The following is a 13,467-nucleotide window of genomic DNA, read 5'->3' as shown; positions in this document are numbered from 1 at the left end:
CTGACATACTTTTCTTAGTTAGACAAATTGTAGAATGAAAAATCATAAACTTTAAAACAAAATAAAACTCTCACTGGTTAAGTCTCAGCTTCACCAGTAGTTACTATGTGATTTGAGAGGCATATTTAACTTCCCTGAATTGGTTTCAACTTTTGTGAAATAGGGATAATATTTTCTAAGTTGCCAACTTACTAAAATTCTTCTGAGAATTAAGAAATAATATATATATCTGCAAAATTTAGTGTTATTAAATACTGGGTAATTTTCCTTTTTGTTATTTTATTCTTTATTTTTTTAATTGGAGTTATAATTGCCTTACAATATCATGTTAGTTTCTGCTATACAATAATGTGAATCAGCTTGGATCGTTTTCTATTTCTCTTTCACCAGCATTTTTCCTGTCTTCAAAAGGAAAGATGTCCTATGCTTGCATGCACCTTGTTGATATATACATAAGAAATGGAAAAGACATAAAGTTCCAAATTATCTCAAAATCTCAAAGTTAATGCTAGAACTATAACTATTATGACATCCTAAGAAAATATTGACATTAGAGGAAGGCTTAATACATTAATTCTTTTTATAGACTAAGTTATATATAAACTTTCATACAAATAGATCATTGGTATTCTAGAGAATTTGAACAATAAACCAGAACTACAAAATAAGAGAATTCGTGGAGTAGCAGCTGTTTCAGAACGAACAGGTATCACAAGAAATTTCCCACGACGCAAGGAAAGGAAATTTGTTTGGTAGTCTCAATGATGATTCATTTTTATTCTTCATGAAACCTTACAAAGTTATATATGATGTTTCCATTAAACTGTGCACAAGTATGAACTCTCTCATAGTATTATAGTTCAGTTTATGCTACATTTTAGTAGTTCTTTTCTCTCTTAGATATCTCAGGTTATAATGCATGTATATATCAGGTTTGGAAAAATCAGTGAAGATAGTTTCTTATGATTGTCAATTTTTAAAACATATTCTAAATTCTCAATGCTAATGTTAATGAAGTCAACATATCCTGAAGAGGGATATCATCTATTCTGAATATTTAAGAATATATATATATATATATATTTTTTTGTCACCTACCATAACAAGTATATTAATTAGGTGCCAGATAATTAATTGATTGGTATTATTGCAAATTTATATTATTGCATCTTGGACAGATGTAGACCAGCTTTTTAATACCACATTTATTTTTGTCAGGTGAAAAAGGAAAATATAATTACACAAAGTTATCTTATATTTGTATTTTTATTCCTGATTTTGACAATGGAAACATTGGAACATGCACAGTGACACTTCTGTGAAATGAAGAAAAAAGTCCATGTAGTCCATAGTTGAGAAGACTATGTAAAAGAAACATATGGACCCATTTTGTCCTGTGTTTGTGGTTACCAGTAGCATTAATGTGGAGGAATTGGGTTATATATTTGGATTTGTAATATGCTAGCAAACATATGATAGCAACAATAGATGTGGTACCTGTGGCAGAATTAAGGGCAAAAGTTAGAAAAACATTTTTTTCAAAAATTAACTTTCAGCTGTAACTCTAAAAGCAATGAAACTCCCAAATATAAAAAGAAAGTCACTAATCATATAGGAATATTTCTTGAGTAATCTATTGGAAACTCTGTCCCCCCAATAATGCTGTCAAGTGGGATCTGGAAATAAAATGTACCATATGTCACCATTAGCAGCTAAGGGATAATCACTGGTTAAATGCTTCATGTACATGAAAAGCCACATACTACAAGTCTGGAGGAATGAGTCACCACTCTTGCTGTTTCTAGAAGATGACTCATTAGTTCCATTTACTTTACACAGACTGAACAGAAAATGAAGAAAAGGAGGGAAAAGAGAGAGTTGAAAGTAACTATTATGCTTTATATTTTCACAGTTTATTTATCTCTACTACTGTAGTACAGACCTGATAGTGAAAAGGAAATAAAACAAGGATACAAAGTATGGAGTCTCTCACACATATCATCCTTTAACAGAGCAAAAGTATTTGGACAAAATCTGGCAAAACATCTGATTTAAGTAAGGGTTTTCCTCTACCCCTTTGTTTAAGGTTCTATCTAAGCATTACTTTTCATGTGGAGAAAGAGGTATATTCAGAATCATCAAAGACAGAAATTCTCTGAAATCTCAAAATTTCCCCACAGCTTTCTCACACCCATTATCCACAGTCAATGAAAATACTGCCTTAATTTGTATTTCTAATGGGTGCATAGGTTAAAGAATTTTGAGGAATAGTGTTCTAAATGGTTTTCCCTTTATCTCTGGAAATGTCAGATGTTCAAATAATCATCACACACACAACTAAATTATTGATTGTTATTATTACTCAGTTATTCCCAACATCATGTGAAATAGAGAAATAACTTTTTTAAAATTTTACCCTCCCGCCCATTCAATGAAATAGTCAAATGAAGATACTGAAGGCCAATGGAGTGAATCTTCATTGGAGTGCATCATCACACTGAAGTAAAAATAGACAAAAGCACTCATATGTAACAAGTTGGAAGAAGGAACTTCATCTTCTTAACTAGGCATCCCAGGAACCAGGGAGCACAGCTGGAGGTGAGCAGCAAGCAAGCCAGTGAAGCTTCATCTATATTTACAGCCACTGCTCATTGTTTGCTTTACAGTGTCAGTGGTGATCAGATCAACGGTGGCATTATTAATGTTACAGCATTTAAATCATCCTGCAACCTTCCGCCCTGCACCTCCCCTCCATGAAAAAACTGTTTTCCAAGAAATCAGTTCCTGGTGCCAAGAAGGTTGAGGACCTCTGTTCTTAACACATCAATATAGGAAGATGGTTAATTGAGAATGTGAAGGAATAACATTTAGATACATTATCTTGCTTCCTTGATATGGATTTAACAGGGAAGAATGAAAGTTATCACCCTGTCTGCCAAAGAATTAACCATGACTAGAATTCCCAGGGATTTGGAATCTCCTTTTCCTCTTGGACTTTGGAAGGAAAACAGTTTCCTAAGTTTCTCATTAGGGTCAAGACAAAGTAAGACAATATTTTGTTTGGTTTGAAGGTCCAGACACATCTAGAGCAATGTTTCAACTGCTAAATCAAAATCATTAGTGAATTATGAAGTCAATTTTTTATGTACTGATAAACACTAAAAAGAAAGAAAGAAGTAGAATAGAATGAAATGGAATAACGTGAAAACTATCAGCATGAGTCACTTTTTATAAGGTAAGTATTATTTTGTGAAACTTTAGCTTATAGTGCTATGTGTGTGCATGTTTGTATGAATGGTGTAAAAATGTAATAGGTTGGTGGAAACATAATTAAGGTTTCACACCATGAATTTTAAATCATTATAACTAGGCTCAACACATCTGTATTAATCAAAATAGAAACCACTACAATCAACACATTTTTACCAATGAGAAATAAGTCTGCTTATTCCTGTAGCATAAAAATCCATGCTTTGGAATTTGACTAACTCTTGGAAAGCATTTTCTGCATCCTGCTGGTTGTGGAAATGTTTTGCCTGAAAAAAGTTGTCAAGATGCTTGAAGAAGTGGTAGTTGGTTGGTGAGAGGTCATGTAAATATGGCAGTTGAGTCAAAACTTTGTAACCCAGTTCATTCAACTTTTGAAGAACTGGTTATGCAATGTGCTATCAGGCATTGTCATGAAGAAGAATTGGGCCCTTTCTGTTGATCCCTGCCAGCTGCAGGTATTGAAGTTTTCAGTGCATCTCAATGATTTGCTGAGCATACTTATCAGATGTAATGGTTTCGCTTGGATTCAGAAAGCTGGAGTGAATTAGATCGGCCACAGACCACCAAACAGTGGCCGTAACCTTTTTTGGTGCAAATTTGGCCTTAAGAAGGGCTTTGGAGCTTCTTCTCAGTCCAGCCATTGAGTTGATTGTTGCTGGTTGTCATATACAATCCACTTTTCATTGCACACCACAGTCTGATCAAGAAATGGCTTCTTATTATTGCATAAGAATAAGAGAAGACATCCTGTCCATCACTTCATGGTAAATAGATGGGGAAACAATAGAAACAGTGACAGACTCTTTTGGGGGGCTCCAAAATCACTGCAGATGGTGATTGCAGCCATGAAATTAAAAGATGCTTACTCCTTGGAAGGAAAGTTATGACCAACCTAGATAGCATATTAAAAAACAGAGACATTCCTTGGCCAACAAAGATCCGTCTAGTCAAGGCTATGGTTTTTCCAGTAGTCATGTATGGACGTGAGAGTTAGACTCTAAAGAAAGCTGAGTGCCGAAGAATTGATGCTTTTGAACTGTGGTGTTGGAGAAGACTCTTGAGAGTCCCTTGGACTGCAAGGATATATAACCAGTCCATCCTAAAGGAAATCAGTCCTGAATATTCATTGGAAGGACTGAGGTTGAAGTTAAACTCCAATACTTTGGCCACCTGATGAGATAGAATTGATTCATTTGAAAAGACCCCGATGCTGGGAAAGACAAAGCAAGAAGAGAAGGGGACAACAGAGGATGAGATGATTGGATGGCATCATCAACTCGTTGGACACGAGTTTGGGTAAACTCCGGCAGTTGGTGATGAACTGGGAGGCCTGGTGTGTGCAGCAGTCCATGGGGTCGCAAAGAGTCAGACATGACTGAGCAACTGAACTGAACTGAAGAGAAGACACCACTTCAAAACGACGATTTTTTTGATTTGCGGTCAGCTCATGAGGCACCTACTTATAGAGCTTTTTCATCTTTCCATTTTGCTACAAGTGCCAAATGACGGTAGAATGGTCAAGGTTGAGTTCTTCAGCAACTTCTCTCTTGAGTCTTCTGCATTGACAGGTAGGTTCTTTACTAATGCAGGAGACTTAAGAGAGTATGGTATTCCTTTGTAGAAACATTTCACTATTTATTTATCCATTTTTCTCTAGTCATATACTGGAATGTTTCTAATTTCTGGCTATTACAAACTGTGCTACAGCAGACATCCTTATACACACCTTCTGCTTCTTTTGCCAGGTCACGGTGTTCACATGCATTCTGCTTTAGTCAATACTGCCACATAGTTTTCCAAAGTTTACCAAGTTACACTTGCAAACAGCAGTAAATGAGAAATCCAGTTTTTCCTTATCCTTGTCAATATTTGTTATTGTCTTTTTCATTTTAACAATTCTGGTGTTGTGAGTGGTATTACCTTGGGTTTTTAATTTAGCTTTCTTCAGTGACTAATGAAGTTTAACACCCTTTTATATATATGTTGATTATTGGATATATGCTTTCTTAGATTCAAGTTCTAGTTTTTGGTCCATTTTTTCTAAAGAGTCGTCTGTCTATTTCTTACTGATCTGTAGGTGTTACTTATATATTCAAATTCTTTATACAATGTTCACAAACAGGCAAGGTTTATCTATTTCAATTTTTTGAAAAATATTTTAAATTGAAATAAATTTACATACAAACACACACACACACACACACACACACTTACACATACCACATGCACAAAGCAGTTGGTCTGACCTAAAGAGGTGGTTGCAATTCTCAGTCCTGGAAGGAAAACAAGAGCTTTGGGTTTTCTAGATCATATAGTGTGCTTAAATCCTCTCAAGTGCTTCTGTACTAGCATGGTCACAGAAGGGGTTGACTCCACGGGACATGAAAGAAGTCAGCACCAATTGCCATGGTCTCAGGGCCTTACTGAAGGTGCCCATTATTGAAATGGTCATCAGCAAATGAGATCATTGAAATTAAGAACAATGTGGTGCCCTTTCTCATTTCACTAGGTTTTCCAAAACCTTGTATTCCAGTGTGATGTAGGGACAAGAGAGAAAGTGCTGAACACGCACTCAGGTTAAATTTATTGCTAGTCTCAGGGTGTGGATTTTGAGGTAAAAGTGAATCCAATTTATAACTTTAAGAAATATTTTATCTCTCCTGTGTTCACATTGTAATTCCAATAGCTGTCAAACAAAATGAGGTAATAACATGCTTGTGCTAAGATCTTATATCTCTGCTCCTCCATGTTTTCCTTTGTGGGTGATAAATCATAGATAAAATAGAAATTCAAATTCAATGGAGACTTAATATCTATTATTATGTGACTTAGGAAAAGTCAGTGAATAATTCAGTGAGTCAGTTCTTACACTTCTACTAACAGGATCTTGCTAGGATTAGAAAATGCTTCACAAGTCTTTTTTATCCTTAAATATGGTGTCAGCATTCCTCTCTATATTATTCTAAAAAGGAGAGAGAATAAAATGGTCACATTGGCTACTGTAACTAATTTTATTTCAATACATTATCAAGAAATTTGTAGGGAGAAAAATTAAGATGTGTGTTAAGGTCAAGAGGTCAAAATCTGCTTTCCAGGTTCAAAGAGAGCAAAGCATCTATTTAAATCCAATGTTGTGAAATTTCAGATTTCCTAATGCTAGCTTAATTACCATACATTTTATGCACAAATTCTTTTATAACCTTTAGTAATTTGTGCTATTGTAATGATTTCTTCCTGTCAACCAACTTGCAGCAAAACTTTGTGATGAGAAAAATACATACATATATAAACTAATTTGATGATGATATTAGTTTGAGTAATAAATATTTATTCAAAATTCAGTTGGCAGGAACACTTGTTAATTGCTGGTAAGGAATACAAAATGGGACTACCCTTTGAAAGATAACCTGACAGTTTCTTAAAAAGTTAAACATAGTTTTAGGATACAGTCCAGTGATTGTATGCCTAGATACTTACTCTAATGAGTTAAAATTATTTTATCACAAAAATCTGCACACAAGTGATTATAGCAACTTTATTCATAATTGCCAAAAATTGGTGGCAATCAAGATATCCTTTAATCAGTGAGTGGATGAACTATTATATATCCATACAGGGCTTCTCAGGTCACACTACTGGTAAAGAATCCACCTTCCCAATGCAGGAGATGCAAGATACGCAGGTTTGATCCCTGGGTTGAGAAGGTCCCCTGAAATGGGAAATGGCACCCCTCTCCAGTATTCTTGCCTGGAATATTCCATGGGCAGAGGAGCCTGGTAGGCTATAGTTCATGGGCCACAGTTCATGGGTCCTCAAAGAGTAAGACAAGACTGAGCGACTGAGCATACACGCGCGCGCACACACACACACACACACACACATCCACACAATGGAATTTTATTCAACAATAAAAAGAAATATGTTATCAAACTAGGAAATGTCATGGAAGAATCTTAACTGTCTATTGCTAAGTGAAATAAGGCAGTATGAAAAGGTTGTATACTGTGTGATATTAACTATATGACATTCTGAAAAAAGGGACTCCAGAGACTGCAAAAATGTCAATGGTTGCCACAAGTCTGGGAGAAGGTTAAGAGAATGAGTGGGTGGAGTACAGGGGATTTTTAGGACAGGGACATTTTCCATATTATCATAATGTTATATATACAATATTTTGTATTTGGCAAAATCCATAGAACTGTACAACATAAAGAGTGAACCATAATGTAAATTCTTGTATTAACTAATAATAATATATCAATAAAGGTTCACCAGTTATAACAAATGTAACACACCAATGCAAGATATTAATAATAGAGGAAACTAAGGAAGAGGGCCTTTATGGGAACTCTCTATATTTTCTATTCAGTTTTTCAGTAACCCTAAACTGCTCTAAAAACTAAATTTATTAATTAAAAAAACCCCAGTTGACCATATAACAATAGATTCACACCTTTTATTAAATAATAATGCTATTTTCAACTTCTATTTGAATTCAATGGATTAAATAAATAATTTAAAACAATTCTTTAAATAGGAACAATATTAGAAAACTGGATCCCCATTTTATATCATATTAAAAATATTTCAGATAGAACTAAGATTTAAATGGAAGTAAATATATAAATGGGGCTTCCCTGATGTCTCAGCGGTAAAGAATATACCTGCAATGCAGGAGACATAGGAGATGCGGGTTCAATCCCTGGGTCAGGAAGATCCCCTGGAGGAGAAAAGGGACACCCACTTCAGTATTCTTGCCTCTAGAAACCCATGGGCAGAAGAGTCTGGCAGGCTACAGTCCATGGGATCACAGAGTTAGACACAACTGAATGACTGAGCATGCAAGCACAAATATGTAAATAACATACATAATCTTTGGGCTCAGTCAGTTTAGCTCAGTTCAGTCGCTCAGTCGTGTCTGACTCTTTGCGACCCCATGAATCACAGCACGCCAGGCCTCCCTGTCCATCACCAACTCCCGGAGTTCACTCAAACTCATGTCCATCGAGTCGGTGATGCCATCCAGCCATCTCATTCTCTGTCGTCCGCTTCTCCTCCTACCCCCAATCCCTCCCAGCATCAGAGTCTTTCCCAGTGAGTCAACTTGTCGCATGAGGTGGCCAAAGTATTGGAGTTTCAGCTTTAACGTCAGTCCTTCCAATGAACACCCAGGATTGATCTCCTCTAGAATGGAGTGGTTGGATCTCCTTGCAGTCCAAGGGACTCTCGAGAATCTTCTCCAGCACCACAGTTCAAAAGCATCAGTTCTTCCGCGATCAGCTAGGAAACACTTATTCATGCATGGAAATCTATTATGATTAAGATAAGAGAGATTTTAATACACACAAATAAAAGTACATGTGGAAAAATATAAATAAAATCAGTAGATTCTCATAAAAGTTCAAATCTTATTTTCATATATTAAGAAAAGGCTGATGTGTCTACTATAGCAGGAACTTTTATAAACTGTTGAGGAAAAAAATTCAAGCAACCTAAACAGCAATAGAAATGAGGGGGAAATGTGATTATTCAGAGAAGCAAATTCAAATGGCCAAACCATGGATTTGTATGAGAAATTTCTCCTTGTCCAAAAGGTATTCCTACTTTCCTCCTGCTTACTCCTCTCTGTTGACCTGATCTAGATGAAGTAGCAGAATTGGGAGTAGATGTACCTATGGTTGAAGAAGCTGAAGTTAATCGGTTCTATGAAGACCTACAAGACCTTTTAGAACTAACACCCAAAAAAGATGTCCTTTTCATTCTAGGGGACTGGAATGCAAAAGTAGGAAGTCAAGAAACACCTGGAGTAACTGGCAAATTTGGCCTTGGAGCACAGAATGAAGCAGGGCAAAGGCTAATAGAGTTTTGTCAAGAGAACGCACTGGTCATAGCAAACACCCTCTTCCAACAACACAAGAGAAGACTCTACACATGGACATCACCAGATGGTCAACACCGAAATCAGATTGATTATATTCTTTGCAACCAAAGATGGAGAAGCTGTATACAGTTAGCGAAAACAAGACCAGGAGCTGACTGTGGCTCAGATCATGAACTCCTTATTGCGAAGTTCAGACTTAAATTGAAGAAAGTAGGGAAAACCACTAGACCATTCAGATATGACCTCAATCAAATCCCTTATGGTTATACAGTGGAAGTGAGAAATAGATTTAAGGGACTAGATCTGATAGATAGAGTGCCTGATGAACTCTGGACGGAGGTTTGTGACATTGTACAGGAGACAGGGACCAAGACCATCCCAATGGAAAAGAAATGCAAAAGAGCGAAATGGCTGTCTGAGGAGGCCTTACAAATAGCTGTAAAAAGAAGAGAGGCGAAAAGCAAAGGAGAAAAGGAAAGATATAAGCATCTGAATGCAGAGTTCCAAAGAATAGCAAGGAGAGATAAGAAAGCCTTCCTCAGTGATCAATGCAAAGAAATAGAGGAAAACAACAGAATAGGAAAAACAAGAGACCTCTTCAAGAAAATTAGAGATTCCAAGGGAACATTTCATGGAAAGATGGGCTCGATAAAGGACAGAAATGGTATGGACCTAACAGAAGCAGAAGATATTAGGAAGAGGTGGCAGGAATACACAGAAGAACTGTACAGAAAAGATCTTCACGACCAAGATAGTCACGATAACGTGATCACTGACCTAGAGCCAGACATCTTGGAATGTGAAGTCAAGTGGGCCTTAGAAAGCATCACTATGAACAAAGCTAGTGGAGGTGATGGAATTCCAGTTGAGCTATTTCAAGTCTTGAAAGATGATGCTGTGAAAGTGCTGCACTCAATATGCCAGCAGATTTGGAAAACTCAGCAGTGGCCACAGGACTGGAAGAGGTCAGTCTTCATTCCAATCCCAAAGAAAGGCAATGCCAAAGAATGCTCAAACTACCGGACAATTGCACTCATCTCACACGCTAGTAAAGTCATGCTCAAAATTCTCCAAGCCAGGCTTCAGCAATATGTAAACCGTGAACTCCCAGATGTTCAAGCAGGTTTTAGAAAAGGCAGAGGCACCAGAGATCAAATTGCCAACATCCGCTGGATCATGGAGAAAGCAAGAGAGTTCCAGAAAAACATCTATTTCTGCTTCATTGACTATGCCAAAGCCTTTGACTGTGTGGATCACAATAAACTGTGGAACATTCTGAAAGAGATGGGAATCCCAGACCACCTAACCTGCCTCTTGAGAAACCTGTATGCAGGTCAGGAAGCAACAGTTAGAACTGGACATGGAACAACAGACTGGTTCCAAATAGGAAAAGGTGTACGTCAAGGCTGTATATTGTCACCTTGCTTATTTAACTTATATGCAGAGTACATCATGAGGAACGGTGGGCTGGAAGAAGCACAAGCTGGAATCAAGATTGCTGGGAGAAATATCAATAACCTCAGATATGCAGATGACACTACCCTTATGGCAGAAAGTGAAGAGGAACTCAAAAGCCTCTTGATGAAAGTGAAAGAGGAGAGTGAAAAGGTTGGCTTGAAGCTCAACATTCAGAAAACAAAGATCATGGCATCTGGTCCCATCACTTCATGGGAAATAGATGGAAAAACAGTGGAAACAGTGTCAGACTTTATTTTTTTGGGCTCCAAAATCACTGCGGATGCTGATTGCAGCCATGAAATTAAAGGACGCTTGCTCCTTGGAAGGAAAGTTATGACCAACCTTGATAGTATATTAAAAAGCAGAGACATTACTTTGCCAACCAAGGTCCGTCTAGTCAAGGCAATGCTTTTGAACTGTGGTGTTGGAGAAGACTCTTGAGAGTCCCTTATACTGCAAGGAGATCCAACCAGTCCATTCTAAAGGAGATCAATCCTGGATGTTCATTGGAGGGACTGATGCTAAAGCTGAAACTCCAATACTTTGGCCACCTCATGCGACGAGTTGACTCACTGGAAAAGACTCTGATGCTGGGAAAGGTTGGGGGCGGGAGGAGAAGGGGACGACGGAGAATGAGATGGCTGGATGGCATCACCGACTCTGTGGACATGAGTTTGAGTGTACTCCGGGAGTTGGTGATGGACAGGGAGGCCTGGCGTGCTGTGATTCATGGGGTCGCGGAGAGTCGGACACGACTGAGCGACTGAACTGAACTGAACTGTACCTATGGTTGTTGGAGAGGCAGTGGTTGGGTCCCAATGCCTCTCCCATGAAGATGAGTGATGCCTTGTCATCCCTGTAGAACCGTAGCTAAAGATTACCAACAAGCTCCTTGGTATGCATCCCAAGAAAGTGCAGGTCCTGAACTACTAGCAGTTGAAAAAGAAATTTATTTCACCAACAGAGAGTAAAAAACAAATTTTGTTTGCACCATTTCAGATAAGGAAACGGTGGACATTAGAATAAGCTTTTGACTGATCATTGTCTCCTGGTACCCTAAATATTGATCATTATGAAGAATTTAAAAGCTATTTTGTCTAAAGTATATGGTTATCTGATTATCTGACTTGGACAAGGTCCTAAAGCAACTTTACTTTCCTATTGCAAAACATATGTTACTGTAGTTTCAAGGTAAAGAGTTTTGCAACAACATACCATATTTTTTCAACATGCAAAAGAATGGCATGGGATTTAAGACTGATTTTAATAACTGAATGATTCAAAATGTCTTTCAATGTCATAATTGTGCAAAAATGTTGATATGACTCCTGTGTAGCTAGCTAGTATATAAAAATTATTCTTTTAATTTTTAGATATTTTATAGTTTTTGTACATCCATATTATGGAAGGTCATGAAACCTGTCATAAAATAAGTATCAAAATACAAGACCAAAAAGAGGAGAAAAGTTGCACACTTTTTATAACCAAGATCATCTTTAAGCTCAAAGCCAAACATGCAAATTCTAACATTTTCCCTAAATCTGCTACATAACCAGGAGTCTTTTGGAGAGACTAAAAATAAGCAAAGTGTGAAAAGGAAACAATTCTAAATTCCATGTGTGTTAGCCAGGTTCAGAAGAACCCCAAGAAATTTAAATTCAGCTAATGGGTTTATAGTGAGCAATCCAGAGAATTAAAGATCCTTAGGCTTCAACAACAGCACTTCTTTCTATTTGAAACTGTTTTCTGTTGCCTGGTTAAGGTTTTGCATTTTTAAGAGTCAGTGGCTGGTGCTTGCAATATGCACATTTCAGTTTAATTTCCATCTGGGTGAACAAGAAGTCAGCTGCCTGGATCTGAGGCATATTTACTGTGGACACAGGTAAATTTGCTTAAACTACCCTAAGTGTAAAGAGAATAAAGGCTTAGTTGAGTAAAGAGAGAGTACAAAAAACTCACTGGGATTAGAAATGATGGGTTAGGCAAATCTTCTTTGTAGCATTTGATATTTGCAATATGGAAATGAAATGCAGATCAGAAGAACTGCCTCTCGGACTTCTTAAAATGTAGTGTCTCCTAAACTTCCTTTAAACGAAAACATCTAAGTTACATTTCTATGTAGCTTGAGTATACTAAGTTTAATATCACTATGAGATATTTTTTAAAAACTCTATAGATGGGTTTTTGTGAAAACTAGTACTGCATTGAAGAGAACTATTGTATCATGAATGTCACTACCATACAGGAGACTTTTTGAGAAAAAGTAAGGCAGAATCCATTTTGTGAACAAACCGGTTTTGCAGAAGGAGTCACCAAAGTTCAGCATGTCTAAATGTGGTTTGATGAATCATGGCTTGAAAATTTGCTCCAGGGTGGGGAAGAGGGGGAGGGAGATTTGCAGGGAATTGCGTGGTCCTGTCAGAACTTAAGTAAGGAACAGATACTACCATGCCTTTTCTTGAATACCAGTATTTTTCTTTCATAGGCAGTTTGAGTTTAATGTGACACATGCTGGAAACTGAAACATAAACTCTTAAAAATAAACACAGAAGAAGCTTTTTTTTTTTTTTCAAGTTACTCATTTCACTTTAAGGGAAAATGGCAGAAAAGTCACTCCTCCACCCTCCCACCTCCCCCTGCCCCGTGGGAGGGCACTCGGATGTGCTTAAAATACTTGTGTCTTGAAGACGCTGCAGTGCTTAATAATTTACGTAAAGTTATTTCAGCTATTGAAACATACCATTCTTTATTTCTACTGGTCTCATGAAGGCTCAGAAAAGACTCCAAGACTGATTTCTAGCTCAAGGCATTCTCTGCCTTTGAGCTTCCCTCTGTGGAAATTCTATTCATATTTTTAG

The sequence above is a fragment of the Moschus berezovskii genome, chromosome 7, assembly GCF_049115385.1.
Source record: "Moschus berezovskii isolate FMDL1 chromosome 7, NW_MosBer_1.0, whole genome shotgun sequence".
Classification (NCBI taxonomy): domain Eukaryota; kingdom Metazoa; phylum Chordata; class Mammalia; order Artiodactyla; family Moschidae; genus Moschus; species Moschus berezovskii.
Note: the sequence above shows the minus strand (reverse complement) of the source record.